Source organism: Phoca vitulina, unplaced genomic scaffold (assembly GCF_004348235.1).
Source record: "Phoca vitulina isolate PV1807 unplaced genomic scaffold, GSC_HSeal_1.0 scaffold26, whole genome shotgun sequence".
NCBI classification, from domain to species: domain Eukaryota; kingdom Metazoa; phylum Chordata; class Mammalia; order Carnivora; family Phocidae; genus Phoca; species Phoca vitulina.
Genome location: NW_022589729.1, coordinates 17,474,798 through 17,491,318, shown reverse-complemented (window position 1 = coordinate 17,491,318; position 16,521 = coordinate 17,474,798).

Genomic DNA, 16,521 nt, shown 5'->3' with positions numbered 1-16,521 from the left:
CACCCCCACACATGTTTCCCAGGCTTCTGTCAATATATATTGCAAATAAATCTTGCAATTTTTATAGTGTCTAGGTTATTTCTTCCAGAAGCATAGTATGTACCTGTCTTCTTGGAGCATGCTGAAATTTGACACCCATTATGGGTTTAGCAGAAACAAGAAGTGATTGTGATGGGTCTCAAGGAAATTGAGTATCCTTTTGTGTCAGGATTCCCTAAAGAAAGCAGAGCAGTACGATATGGATCTATATCTCTATCCATCTCTATATCTATACCTATATTTATATTGTCTATATTTATATTTAATGAAGGAATTTATTTTAAGGAATTGACTCATGATCATGGAGGCTGACAAGTCAAGTCTGTAGGTTGAGCTGACAGGCTGGGGACCCAGGGAGGAGCTGAGGCAGCAATTCAAGACCAAAGGCCATCTCCTGCAAAATTCCATTTTGTTTAGGAGAGCCCTTCAAATGACTATATGAAGTCCACCCAAATCATGGAGGGCAATCTGCTCTACTCAAAATCTACTAATTTAAATGTAAATCTCATCCAACAACACCTCCAAGTTGACACAAAACTAACCATCCAAACTTTCAAGCTATCTGCCTATCATAGACTTCAATGACTAATTTTTAGATGGAAAACTTGGTGAGACTGTGAATTCCATTGTTGTAATCCAGCAGCCCACAATTTTGCATTTGATTTTTGGCAACATAAACCACGTGGCTACAAAAATTAAGAGATTTTTTTAAGGCCATGATAGAAGCTCTCTGTTTATCAGGATGTGACTTGCGCTGAGAGTTCAGAGGACCCAAGCTTGTCATTTTCTTTCTCTAAACCTCACGTGTTCTCGAAAGAATTCATCTTGCACCACAATCATCTGTGATTACTGTGATAATCCTCAAGTGCATTCCTCAGATTTCCTTTGACTCCCAAGGCAGTGTGCTTTAGTTAGTGCTTCATTACACAAAATCACAGGGCGTAGCTTAATTAATTGTGATGCTACTGCATGCCATGGATTGCTAGCATCTCATTTGCTTTGGCAAGGAGGTCAGAACTGTACTCAAGTCCAAGGACAGGACCAGACCAATGGCAAAATCCCATCTTGGCAGTTCTAGCTCCTGGAACCACCCCTGGTATCAATTCTGTATCAGTCTGGGTCTACTCAGGGAAGAGAAACCAGACTGTAATTTGAATAGGGAAAATTTAATATAAAGAATTTTTAATGATAACAGAATATTGGAGTGATGGGGGAATTGGTTAGTGAAGAAATAAAGACAGAAGCATATGTATTAAGGAGCAGTCATCATGCCTAAGGTTGAGATAGGGCACCTAAAGAACCATCCCCCCTAACCCCCACACCAAATCAAGACTAAGAGACAGAGCCTGTTGGAAAAGGCAACAGCTGTGGCTCACTGGTGACAGAGAAGTTTTTGTGGTGCCTCACTGGCAGAACTTGCTATAAATCTGGCTTCGGGGGTACCTGGGAAAGCTGCCTTCAGAGAGGCACTATGCTTCGGAACTTGCTACAAAGTCAAAAGAAACTTCTCTGGGAGGTGCCTTGCAGACAGCACTGTGCTGTGAAGCCTCTGGAGGGGTTGCCTGGCAAAGCTGTAAGCAGCCATGCCCCCAGGAGCCTGTTACTGGAGAAGCTGTTCACTGCAGGAGCAGAAGGAAGGCAAGCCATTCACTGGGGAATCTCAAGTTCGAGGAATGCGTGCTGGAGCAGCCTGGCATGGGGAGCACACGGGAACCAGGAAGAGAAGAAAAACAAAACCAAAACAAACTTGTCCTTGTCCAGTATCCCTCCAGTGCCCTCTAGGGACAAATCTAAATATCTTGCCAGCTGGAAAAAGAGAAGTAGTTAAAGGGCCAGGGCTGTTTTTACAGAACAGACTATGAAGAATGTATTTGGGACTGTGAGGCGATAAATTGGTGCTGGCATCGAAGGGAAGCCCTTATTTATCAAAGTGTGCTTCTAGGTCTGAATTCCATTTTAAATGATGTAATTGTTAATGTAAAGCAATCCAAGCTGTAGCCATCCAAGTTTCTATAATTTTTTACCCCAAGAAATGGGAAATAGGATCAGATGCCTCAAGAGTGACTATGAGACACCAAAGGAAAAGTTTGGGTTGTTTTTTTTTTTAAGATTGATTGATTGATTGATTTTAGAGTGGGGGCGGGGCAGAAGGAGAGGGAGAGAGAGTCTTAAGCAGACTCCACACTGAGCACAGAGCCCTGTGCGGGGCTTGGTCTCATGACCCTGAGATCACGTTGAGCCTAAACCAACAGGCCAGCGCCTAACCAACTGCGCCATCCATGTGCCCCTTAAAGGAAAAGTTTTTACCGAAGGTTAGCCATTAGGAGGGACTAATATGTGTGAATGGTTAATCTTGCAGATTTGTTGAAGAATAGTTTCTGACTTTAAAAAAAAACTGTATTGAAATAGTATTGCTCCAAGACTGATGGAGGCTTATCAAAAGAACATAGAAATCAGCTTGAGGTTTCCATTGGACAATTTAGAAAAAAACTTGACTATCAGAAAGAGTAATGTCTTAAATTAATTTTTAAACATTGAGTGGATGAAAAATCTGAGTTGGAAGTGAAACTATTCTCCCCACTCCCACCCCCTCAACACACAGATAGAGACAGAGATGTAGAGAGAGAGAAAGAGAGAGAGACTGATCTAATTTTTAGTTTAGGAAGTATTTATTCATGGGCAGTAAAACCACAAGGACACGTGATGATGGTGCGATTATGTACGTATAGCAGGTGGGAGAGAACACTCTGTGCCTCTTGCAGAGCTGGTAGTGTTCTCTCTCCTGACTTGACTGTGGTTATATAGATACTCTATAGTTACTTGTTAAATTTTCTGTATATGTTGTATGGGTTTTTCTGTAATTATACTGAGTTTCAAAATAAAAGACTTTTTTTTTTTTTTTTTTTTTTTTTTAATATTTTATTTATTTATTTGAGATAGAGAGACAGAAATAGAGAACATGAGCGGGGATGTGAGGGAAAAGCAGGCAGGGAGCCAGACGTGGGGATTGATCCCAGGATCCTGGGATCATGATCTGAGCTGAAGGCAGACGCTTAACCAACTGAGCCTCCCAGGCGCCCCTAAAAGAGATATTTTAAAAATATATTTCTTATTTGATGTCTCTGTACACAGGAAATTAAGGTTACAGGAAAGAACCATTAGAAAAGATATTATTTTGTATTGACAAAAGATTCTGAAATTAGAACAACCATTTCATTTTGAAAATGAAGAAGTTAAAATTGTTTACTGGTAATTTTTATGCTTGTCATAACTCAAATCATAGTAGAGTTATTTCTCTGTGTGTTGGTGAAATGCTTTGTCACTATTTGGAGATTATCAATGAGAAAAAGGTGGCATTCAGAATCCTTTCACTCACTATATCACAACTTTTTCAATATTTTGCTTGTGGAATGAAAGCAAAGGAAGATGTGTCATACTTGGAAAAATGATCCATAGCTGAAGTAGAATTCCACTAAATTCCATCTAATGATAGGAAAGGAGAGTCTGCCAATTGGAGAAAAGGTGATAAATACCTGTATTCCCATTTGCTATGACTTACGAAGTCTTCACTGGAGTTGATTACTAAAAATTTAGAGTAAATCAGGAAAAACATGTGTTCCAAAATTGTGCATAGTTATTTCAAGCTTATTTGGGTATAAACTATGCTCATGAAAGAAAGCTCAAGATTCCATTAAATAATTTGAAAAAAATGATATATAAGTTTAATGCCAATTTTATATTTAATATTTTCTTTGGTACTATGTATTTTATCTATATTTATCAAAAATGTGTAAGGAACAGAAAAGAAACTATTTTTTTTTCATGAAACCCAACATAGACCCCTCCAGTTTCCCTTCAGTTTGCTCGAGTATGCCATACACAATTTTTTTCTGTTCAGTGAAGTGAACTTCATTGGTCTGGGACACATTGCTGAACAGTTTAGCAGTGGTTATGTGGAACTGAAATGCTGCACCAAAGGAGAACATTTGGAAATAGCGGGAGATTTTTGGTTGCCCAGTAAACGTCAGTAGGTAGTACTGGCATTTAGTAGGTGGGGGTCAGGAGTGTTAAAAGTTCCACAATACTTGGGAGGCTGCTGCCCAATGAACTGTGCATACAAAATGCAGACTCCTTTGAAAAACAGTGACTTTTGTGGACAGCCATTCTTCTTAAAGATGGGAGATCTAATATTGCAGCTTCAGCCTCCATCACTTGCTGTTATTGTAATCCTTGCCCATCCTCTCAACTCCGCTAAATTGCAATTTCCTTATTGACAGAATGACTGTTATATGTTTCCTACCTACATCATCAGATCCATTTGAGGACCAGATGAGATTAGACACATCAAATTACTTTGTAAACGAAAAAGTGCTGTGTAAATATACTATCTTTTATAGAGGGAAATGGCCAGTAACAATGTATCTGTCCCTTACTTAAGTTATGATTCACTACTCAAAGGTCATAATTCCAAATTATTTTTTGAAACATCCTTCTTACAATAAATATATAAGATAAAAGACCATTCACAAAATCACTGACAAATTTTATTCTGATTCAATGCCTTTAGCTTAGGTTATACCAGGTGGTAAATTTTATTCTATTTCTTAAATTGAATGATATGAAAATGCTCTTTAGTGAATCAGAGACAGTGAATTATTATCATGGTTCAAACTAAGAAAACTTGGACTTTTGTCCATATATCTCTTTAGATTATTCAGAAAGATAGTGAATGCATTTAGATCTAAAACTTAAAAGTGAAACTTTGGATTTTCATAGGTTCATATTCCTTATTTCTTAGTTTACTTACCAAAATAAATGGCGTGTTTTTATAATATCACTAGCAGTACGCTGCTTTGCATAAGGTATGACTAATTTTAAAATTATATAATTAAAATATATCTCTTTTTAGGAATTTAATTTATGGACAAAAATATTTTGCTAACCATCTATTAATGAACAAGAAAACTTAGACTGAATTAAGCCTTACAATCCTTCAGTTTATTTCAGAGGTCAGAGGAACTTTTTTTCAGCTTAATAGTTTAATTAAATGTAACTGAAATCTGCCTTAATGCTTCTTTCATTATTTTGTCTATAGCTAGATACATATTTACTTGAAATAAAATTTAAATTTTGTGTTTCTATATTGAAAGAAAAAAGATAATAGAAAGTTATCCAGTGACATAAATATCATGTCTTATGCTAAAGATAGTTTAATAAGCTGACAGCATTATTACTTTCTAAAAAATTAAACATACTAATACTGACATTATGTTTCACTGTTTTCTGCTCCCTATATTTAACAAGTGAAATTTAAACATGACAAAAAAAGAGTAAAGGAATATTAAGGATACATTTTTCCATTAGAATACATAATAAAAATACACATAATCATGACAGATTCTAATTGACTGAATTTTGCCAGAAGAATGTCTAAGGTACACGGGCGCCTGGGTGGCTCAGTTGGTTAAGCGACTGCCTTCGGCTCAGGTCATGATCCTGGAGTCTCTGGATCGAGTCCCGCATCGGGCTCCCTGCTCAGCAGGGAGTCTGCTTCTCCCTCTGACCCTCCCCCCTCTCATGTGCTCTCTCTCGCTCTCTCATTCTCTTTCTCAAATAAATAAATAAAATCTTTAAGAATGTCTAAGGTACGAAAAAACAGTCCTTTCATACGCAAAAAACAAATCATTTTTGGAGAAAAGATAATCCTCACTCAAGAGAATTTTAGTTTCAATTTTATAAAGGCTGTCTTTGAGTTTAATATTAATTTTTCATCTTTAAAAAAGCACAACACAGAGTGGCTTTGCTCATTTCTAATCTTTTTAAGAAGATAATATGTGTGAGGGTGATGCACAGAGTATTAAGTGATCTGCTTCTCCCTGCCTACATATTCTACCTGATCACTCTCCCCTTTGAAAGCTGAGAAGAAAAATATTCAGTGCTTTAGAGGCTGTGCTCTGTAAAGAATAACTTTGCCTGGTAATTTGTTCCAGAATTCTAAAAGCATTGTCCTGTTGTGAGACAAAATGACTTTTCCCCCTCCTTCTAGACAAGGGAAAACTCTCTATGTGGTGAGAACTCCCAAGATTCTTGAGATGAATAAAGAGATCTCTGATTCCCCTAGAACTAAATCCTGGGTTAGGGGGGTAAAGCATGGGGTTCTCCCTTTACATTCGTGGATCCATGAGAAGAGAGACTCTCGGTTCCATTTTCTCTAGAGAAGCCCCAATAGAAGCCAAGCCTCTAGCATCACCTGTAACAGGGTGGACCTTATAGCTTTGTCTGGGGTGGGCAGAGAAAGCCCTCTGGTACTGCAGAGGAAGCAAGCCCAAATCCTCCCGCTTGCATGAGGCACACAATTGGGCAGAGGGTGTGCGTACTATATACAGCAGTTAGGCTGCAGAAAGAAGATTCAAGAAAAGGTGAGAAGGAGCACATCTGTTGCTTCCCTGGTGGGAAATAGAGTGAAACCAATTTTTATTTCTGTGCCTGGTTGATGAATGGAAGCTAATGAATTATGAGTAGATTATTTTTATTTATTTGTAATTAAAAAGTGCAGCTTTTATCACCTATACCAAGCAAGGGCTCTTTGCTCAATTTGATAAATTCAGCAAAGAAAGTAAAAGAAATTTCTTCTTCTATTTTTTTTTTGCTCCAAAACTTTTTTTTTTTTTAATTTTATTATGTTATGTTAGTCACCATACAATATATCATTGGTTTTTGATGTGGTGATCCACGATCCATTGTTTTCATATAACACCCAGTGCTCCATGCAGTACGTGCCCTCCTTAATACCCATCACCAGGCTAACAAATCCCCCTCCCCCCTCCCCTCTGAAACCCTGTTTGTTTCTCAGGTCCATAGTCTCTCATGGTTCATCTCTCCCTCCAATTCCCCCCCTTCATTTTTCCCTTCCCTCTCCTAATGTCCTCCATGCTATTCCTTATGTTCCACAAATAAGTGAAGCCATATGATAATTGACTTTCTCTGCTTGACTTATTTCACTTAACATAATCTCCTCCAGTCCCATCCATGTTGATGTAAAAGTTGGGTATTCATCCTTTCTGATGGCTGAGTAATATTCCATTATATATATGGACCACATCTTCTTTATCCATTCATCTGTTGAAGGGCATCTTGGCTCTTTCCACAGTTTGGCTATTGCGGACATTACTGCTATGAACATTGGGGTGCATATGGCCCTTCTTTTCACTACATCTGTGTCTTTGGGGTAAATACCCATTTCTTTATAGGGCTCTGGTCTTTATTATTCTAACAAAGTTTGGAAATCTCCAGCAGGGAGATTATAGTAAGTAGTGGATTCCCAACATTGCTTAACTTTATAATCCATTTTCATGACAAACTTCTTAATATTTTCTGGAAGACTGTGTAGTGAAAAACATTTTTTAAAACAATGCTTTATATCAAAAATAAAAGGCTCAGGTTTTTATGATTATATGGGACATTTAGACAAGATAGATCCTTTCTTACTACTTTTCTTTTTTTCTATGTATCCATCTATAAATAATTATTGGTTTGCAATGATTTCAAACATATATAGAACTTATGAATTAAAAAGAATAATATCTATCTTTCCTATAGGATGTTAGTACGTAGTGCTGAAGTTCAGGATATATTTCTAAGAAATCTTTTCATTGTGGTTTGTAACATACTCATTTCAAATTAGAGGTTCTATGATGGGACATTCATGTGAATGGATTATGCAGGTTAATTCAATCTCATAGTAATAGTATGTAAATTAAGTATTTCCTTTTTCAAATAAAGGTAGAAGTCTGCATTAATTCTCTCCATTTAAAAAAAAAACAAAAGAATTTCTATGTGTTGATTCTAGAAATATTCTTACCTTTTTGAACTCTCTGGCCTTAAAATTTGAAATGCAAGGATTTCAGGCAAGTATTTCTTTTTTTTTTTTTTCCATATCTTTGCTCAGGAAGTTGCGAAGAAAGACAAAAAGTTACTCATATACAATACCATCAATCTTTTCCTTTCTCCAATTGGAATGCTGTTTGTGTTTAATAGGGCTTAGCAGTCTGTAAAAGAAGACCTAATATGATCTGCTATCTTTCTACTAATCATTGACAAAGAGGCCCTTTCATGTTGTTTGAATATATTCACTGGTTTTGATAATGTCTATAGCTCAGCCTACATCAGTGTTTCTCAAATCAATGTTCCACAGAATAGTTTGGCCTATTACTTAATAAATGTGTCAGCCACATTATCTCTCCTCCCCCTATAAGTGTTCCTTGCTCATATAAATTGAGAAATTTGGTAAAGAAAGTTAAACAAATATCTTTATAGGATTCTGGTCTTTGGTATTCTAACTAGGTTCTAGAATCCCCAAAAGAGGGATATAATATTGTAGTGTTCCTCAGGGATATAACAGAAACCACAGAGTATGGTATCCAGAAATCAAAGTAAGAAATTATTTCATAGTCAGGAATGGTCAAATGTCTTGGAAGCTACTGAGAGATAATATAAAATAATGTGAGAATAGAAATGTGATGACTGGATTTGGTAATTGTGTTCTTTTTGTGATTTTGACTAGAGCAGATTTAGTGGTAAAGAGTAGAGAAGCCAGTTGGGCTTGGTTAAGGAGTAAATGGGTTTGAGGAAGGGAAGAGAGCAAGGATAAAAACACATTTTGAGACCCCTGGGTGACTCAGTCGGTTAAGTGTCTGACTCTTGATTTTGGCTCAAGTCATGACCTCAGGGTCCTGAGATCCAGCCCCAAGTGGGCCTCTGCTCCGGGCATGGAGCCTGCTTGAGATTCTGTCTCTCCCTTTCCCTCTGCCCCTCCCCCCGCTCACGAGTGCTCTTTCTATAAAAAAAAGAAGCACAATTTGTTCGTGGTGGGGTGTGGGGAGATGGTGGGAATGGAAGCACAGATTTGGGAAAAGGGAGACTTACAGGAGAATGGGGGAAACAGGAGATTTATTTTAATTAAAAAAAATCACTCTTTTTTGAAAGGAATGTTTTAGGAAAGAGTGAGCAACAAATAATGCATAGATGGGGTGTGATTGCAGCCTCTGAGAAGGCAAGGAAGGACCAGGTGCTCAGGTGAGAGCTGACGTTCCCCAGGAACGGGAACCATTCATCCACTTCCAGGGACAGGGCTGGCGTGGGCGCATACCGATGCTGATGCTTTCGCTCCTCAGGTTTACAGGAAACGTTCCTATTGCCTCACTGTTAGATATCCATGAGCAAAAACAGCAACAAAAAAGGATGAAATGCTAAACAAGAAATAAAAACACTAAGATTTACAAATAGGGAATGATTATGCCAGAAGAAATAGAGATAATTTAAGAAACAACAGAAAACTTTTGTGAAGACTTTAGTGTCTTAGAGAGATTAGGGAAATAAACTGATTCTGTGAAATGAGAACAAAAATAAAGCAAAAAAAAAATGTCAAGAAATGATCTCCTTAAAGTTAAAAAGATCAGTAGGAAGCTGAGAGAAAATATGTTAAAATCAAGATAAGATAATATGAGTAAATGCAGAGAACAGAGAATAATTTCAAAATCTGTATAATAGATTCTCAAAGGAAAAAAATAGTGTCAGCCAAGAGAGGACATTAAAAAAATACTGAAGCAGATGAAATTTTTCAGAGCTGAAGTATGAGTCTTTTGTTTAAAAGGGTCTACCTAGTAAAAGAATGAAAGCGTAGAGAACGTATTATATCAGTTAGATTTTCAGGCTTATGTTGTTCTCAAAAACAATTCCCACATTCCAGGGATTTAAAGCACTAAATGATATTTCATACTTATGCATTTATCCTAATTTCTAAAGGAGCTCTGCTCTGCATTGTCCTCAATTTGGAAACCAAATGAGCTGAATAGGCACTATCTAGAATATTGTTGGTCACTGTGGTGGAAGAATAGAACATTATGGAAGGCTCCCTTCAGCAACTAACTGCAGTATGCCAGCATGGCTCACATCACTTGTACTCACCCTTAGTGTGCATAGCTGGTCACATGGTCCAACCTACACAGGGGCTCAGTAGAGAGGGGCGGAAACTTTGGTGAGCATAATTAAAGGCTACCACATATCCTGGTATACATTGTGAGATTTAGGGCCATTGGTCATAAAAATAACAACCAAAAAGCTTTAGGTTATCTAAAAATAAAGGAATTTCAGATGAGCAGCAGATTTCTCTATAACACACTGTCTAGAAGACAATGGAGCTATGCCTTTAAAGTTCTAAGGGAAATGATTTTCCCCTTTGATTCTATATCAGATAAAACAATCAGTGTCTCCTGTCTCTTAAGTACCCTTCAGGTTATTGGCAGGGCTCGACTAAAATTAAAGGAAAATAGTTCAAGAAGGAAAAACAAACCTCTAGATAAATTAGATATAAAAATGAAGAAAATGCAATGATTATATTAGAAACAAAGAACATCAATAAATATTTCTCAAGGTTTCCATAACATTGTTATTTTAGATTGCTATAGGCTCGCATAATTTTATCAATTTTCTCTTCTAATTTAATCCAAATGGAAACTTTTCAGTTCTCATTTTACATGGCCTCTCAATGGCTTTCACATTGTTTTGACTCTTTTTTCCGTGACACCACAGGATTTCCTCCCTAATTTGTTCTCTATCCATTGCTATGTCTTCATGTTGTGCCTTACAGGCTAGAGTTCTCTTGTACTCAGTCCTTGCTCTCCTTCTCTCATGCTACCTGATTAATTTACTTCGGTATTGAAGTAATGAATATATGCACTCTTTATGTTAATGACTCCCAAATTTAAATACATCAGTTCTCAGCATCAATGTCCCTTACTCAGAACCCTTCTTTCATCTTCCAGTCTATGAAGCATCCCCCATTATACTTAATCACAGCACCACTTACACGATTACCATTTGTATAATATTCCTATGGTCAGTTATAAAGTTATTGTCTCTCAGTTCCAAACCTACTTTCCTTATATTCTGTTTTATGAATCCTGACTATATAATGAATATTTAGACTCTTTTCCTTATATGACACTATCATTAATATTGTGATTAATACTTTTTGGGTTACATGTTTGTATTTCTAATTAAGGCTAAACACTAATTTCTAGACATGTATTAGATGCTTATTCCTTACTCCTGAATTTCCCAAGAGGTGGAGACAGTCTTTAGAGCAACAATCTTGGCCCCTCAGAATGATCCATTTGGGAGCAGGAACTGAGAACATTGAGATCTCAGCCCCTGCCCATCACCTCCTCATTTGGGGATCTACAGGCCTGCAGAAAGCATGTGCCCTGGTGGGCTTTTGTGCCTTAAGTTTATTGATAAAGGCTCTTTCCTGCTAGGAAGGCTGTGTTTCTTCAGGGCAGCCTCTGGTGAAACGGGCAAGTCTTTCGTTCTGGTCTTCAGTAGTAGAAACACCATGTGGCCAGATAACTAAGGCATGTTCTCTAAAGCTCTATCAGTGGCTCAGTTCTCAGGCAGAGGAAAAGGCTGCTATATATAAGAATTCTGTGTCAGAGTTTCTGAAATTGTAAGGTTTTAGAATATATTATTAAACAAGGTAATGCCAGCCTAAAAATCTCAATGACAGCACACTGACTAAAACTAATTATTATTATTATTTTATTATTTTTTTAAACAATTTTATTTATTTATTTGACAGAGAGATGGAGAGAGAGCACAAGTAGGCAGAGTGGCAGACAGAGGGAGAGTGAGAAGCAGGCTCTCCGCTGAGCAGGGAGCCGGATGTGGGGCTCGATCCCAGGACCCCAGGATCATGACCTTAGCCGAAGGCAGCCGCTTAACTGACTGAGCCACCCAGGCGCCCCTTATTATTATTTTAATAAGACATTCTGGTGGGTGGAATTATATATAATTTGTTTAGTATTTTAAATCATTACTTAAAATGCTATAGCTTATTATCCCAGATATTGAGGAAAGAGACAAACTTGGGTAATAATCACTGTCAGTAACACATTTTAGATATGATTGAGAACAGAATATTGATTTGAAATTTTACTCTTGTTTTTCTAGGCAAAGTTTAGAAAAAGGAAGGAAGGAAGGAAGAGAAAGAAAGAACTGAAGAAAGAAAGAAAGAAAGAGAAAGAGAAAGAAAGAAAGAAAGAAAGAAAGAAAGAAAGAAGAAAGAAAGAAAGAAAGAAAGAAAGAAAGAAAGAAAGAAAGAAAGAAAGAAAGAAAGAAAGAAAGAAAGAAAGAAAGACAGTTGTGTAAACTGGAAGCAATATATACTGCCTAGGACATACCTTATATAAATCTACTATGGCATTAACTATACGAAGGGCAGTTGAAATAACTGTGGCTATCATTTTGGCTTCTATAGACGATAGTTTGTTTGACATGATGTGCATAGAGTCTCTATGAATGTTGGTCTGTTTTCACCCCGTTCTCCATACTCTTTGCCTTGTGAATTTGCAGATCCCTCCAACAGAAGCAGGGTGCAATTCCTGCCCTCTGACTTGATGTTTGACCATGTCACTTTTTATAGCTAATGGCATGTAAGCAGACACAGTGCAAGCTGAGGCTTAAGGTGGGCTTGACTTGCTCTCTTGCTCTTCTATCATCGGGGTAAGAAGAATGTGCCCAACTAGCCCGCTGATCCAAGGAGGATGAGAGAAAGACAGACTTGGACTCAGCCTGCGGCATGGACTCAAACCCAGCCCTGCTCAACCTAGATCAGCTGACCCCCCATGTGGCCCACAGAAATAAACAACAAAAAAATGCTTTTTGTTTCAAGCCACTGTATTTTGAGGCAATTTATTACACAGTATGTAAGTTGTCTAGTTCTGTACTGGACATTGTTGCATTCTTTCTATCAGTCAACCCTTCTAATGGTCATAGGAGGCAGGTTTTATTATCTGCCATTCAGATTGAGGAAACAGTCCTAGCAAAGTTAAGCAATTTGCCTACAGCAACAATAGCTAGAAAACAAAACAGCAGAAATTTATTTCCAGTGTAAGAAGTTGAATTCTCCCATTAATAAAAGTGTAATTTCTAACGGAACTGTTCTAAGAATCAGCTTCAACAAAGCTGCATTTCTATGCAGGTGCTATGAATGTATTTTGCCTTGATGGATTAAAATTGGTTTTGTCTTATGGGACTACGTTGACGTTATGGCAAAGTGATTCAGAATGTGGGCTCTGAAATCAGACTGCCTGGGCGTGTATCCTGACTTGCAATTTACTATTATTTGACGACTGGGCAAGTTCGGTAACTGGGTGTCCCAGTTTCTTCATAATGACAAAAGCATAAAGCTATATACTTCATATGATTGTTGTGAGATTTGCATAAGTTAATATACTTAACATGAGCTCAATAAATATTATTATTATTAAGTAGAAATGACCAATCTTTATATTTCAAAGTCATATATGTGCTCGACTACAGTGTTGTTTGTGAGATCTTACCGCAGGAGACCAATTTCAACATCTATTATTCAACAGGGGCGTGGGAAAATCAATCAGTTAATTAACAGCAATCACCACATATGTATAATGTGAAAACATCATGCTAATTCTGAAATGGTCCAAGAAAGTTCCCTAAACCCATACTCACAAGTTATAAGAATGTTCAAGTAGGTAGAATAGTATGAACAAAGGCATAACTGGGGCAGAAAACATTAGAGGCCATGGAACAAATAAGAATCCTGATGTTTTATAGAAAAATAAACATACATGAGTGGGGATAAGAGAGAGAGAGGAATAAAATCAGGTCGGGATCAAATAGATGGAGATTTGTAATATGACAACAAGAACTTTCCTCCTTTTGGGGGGGAGGGGGGCAGTTAAAAATGAATGGAAGATTGGCATTACCAAATGTTTGCTTGAAGATAAAATTCATCCAGCAGCAGTGTTTAAGATGTATCAGTTTGAGTAAAGATTGGAAACATGGAGACAAATTATAAAGTGTGAAAATTTGTAAGGCATTTCCCAAAGATATTATTCATTGGCGAGGGTAAGTTTTCATAGCACCAAACACCTTTTTTTTTTTAAATAATATCTTGTATCTCAGGTGTAATTGTACATTTATTGAATTTGATGAGTATCTTTCAGCCCCTGCCAACTTAAACTCCCTGATAGCAGAGTTTATGTCTGTTTGCTCAACATTTTATCTTTAGCACCTGTAATAGAGATTGGCCCACAGTTGTTGCCTAGTAAATCTTTGTTAAATTAGTGAATATGTCAATGATGAATAGAGAGACTGAGGGAATCCAGATAAGTGGAATTTAATTATTTGCAATTACTGTTTTCAAACCTGTCATTTTACAGCTATAAGATAAATGTTTTGACCAACATTATGTAAATTAGGTGAATTTAATTTTTGCAACTACTTGTTGATTGCAATACAAAGTTTCATTAAACTTCAAATATCAGGAATATTAAAAATCAAATATGGGAAAATACTTTTTATTCTACTATCTTCTGAAATATCACATAGTCGTGTGTGTGTGTGTGTGTGTGTATGTGTGTGTGAAATTTTAGTTAGCATTTCTAAGTATTTCGTTGTAGGAGATTTTCAGCCTTGTTGAACAACAAAATACTTAGAAATGCTAACTAAAATTCTCTCTCTCTCTCACACACACACATATACTACTATGTGATTATATTTAAACTTCAAAACATAATTCATTTGTTGAAATCATGCATTTGTTGGTGTGAATTTCATCTGCTTCTCCTAAGAAACTGTGAGGTCTACAAAGGCAACAATATTGCCTATTTAAAGCTGTGCTCCTGAAGTGCCTGGTACATAATTGGACACTCATTACATATTTCAAGGAATGAATTTCAATAATGTTAATGTGGAATTAGAGAAGTGAATCTGCTCTGAGTTCCAGAGAATAGTGATTCTGTTACCTTACGCCAGTACCACAGTCTTAGATAACTGTTCCTTTGCATTACGTTTGAAATCAGGAGCGATGAGTCTGCTAACTTCCTTCTTCTTTTCAAGATTGTTTTGGCTGTTCTGATGCATATAAATTTTAGGATTAACTTGTCTATCACTAAAAACAGTTAGCTGGGATTTTAATAGGCTTCCATTGAATTATTGATTAATTTGGGAAATGTCATCTTCCTATTAAGTTTTTTGATCCATGGACCTGTGTGCGATACCTTTCCATTTATTTAGGTCTTTAAGTTCTTTGAGCAATGCTTTGTAGTTTTCAGTGTACGAGTCTTGCATTTCTTTTGTTTAATGTATTCCTAAGTATTTAATTCCACCTATTTTGTAGCTAAACTTTATTGAAACACAATCGTACTCATTGGCCCACCTGTCTTCTGTGACTGCTTTTGCTACAATGGCAGAGTAGTTTCAACAGAAAAAATGTGCTCATTCCTCATCTAGAAGAGGTCTCCTGAATATGCTCTCTGTTAACAAGTATAGCAGAAATTATTTTCCATAAATACTTGGAGAAATTTAAGTTTTCTCTCTAAAGATACAATTGAGTTATCTTTATAGTGCATAGACTGTCTCATTTTTTATCTTTGGACCATTAGCCTCTGCAATTTCTAGTACAATTTATTGTCTGGTTCAACAAACCTTCAAATTGCTATCCTCTAAATGACACACTGAGGGTCTCTAGGACCTTCAGATATTACACTTAGATTCTAGATGAGTTGTACCATTACAAGCCTGAATTTTTTGAGCCTCATAAAACAATAATAGTAACCACACCCTTTTGACACAAGCCACAGAATTCAGCGTGAAGGATGTCAAATCATCTGTGAATGATGTTTTAAGAATTCCTCTCAATTTCTGTGTATCTTGGCGAAGGTCCTCAATTGTTTGTTGCCTCTGCTGGCTTGGCAAACCTTTCAACACATGGAAATCCAGATGGTGAGGAAGAGAAGCACCTGACCAAATTAATGAAAAGATTCTTTCAGCTTGTTTCTGAGCTTGTTATTTTCCCAAGTGCTTGCTCAGTTTGTGACTGTTACATTAATTGACACTGGAAGTCCAGGAAAAGGAAATACCTTTTCTGTTATATAACATGAAAAAAATAAATAGCAATACTGAAACAAATAGAAGTATATTGTTTCTTATTTTGACATATTATTTTACCCACATTGCATGCAGTTTTCAAGAAAACAGACTTAATCAATCTCCTTTGAGGGATAGTCATTCTACAGTGGTTATAAGGGACAAAAAAAAAACAAACAAAAATGAAGACATGGGACAGACCTGGAAATACAAAATAAGTTGGAGAAGACACTGACTGATGAGAATTGTTACATTTAAAGGCTCGGCTTAGAAAGAAACACAAATATATTTGGTTTATCTTTGGAATTGCTTGGTGATATCACCATCTTGTGGCCAAATTGAAAATAGTTTTCTATTGCAGATTGGGTTATTTCAATATAAAGCTTCCTGTGAATAATCTACCATATTAGACTTATACAACACTGTCTTTTTTATTGATTTTACTGTAATTCTAAGCACCGACTTTGTGTTATTTAATATTCAAAGAAGTTATCATTATATAGATTTTTGAGAAAG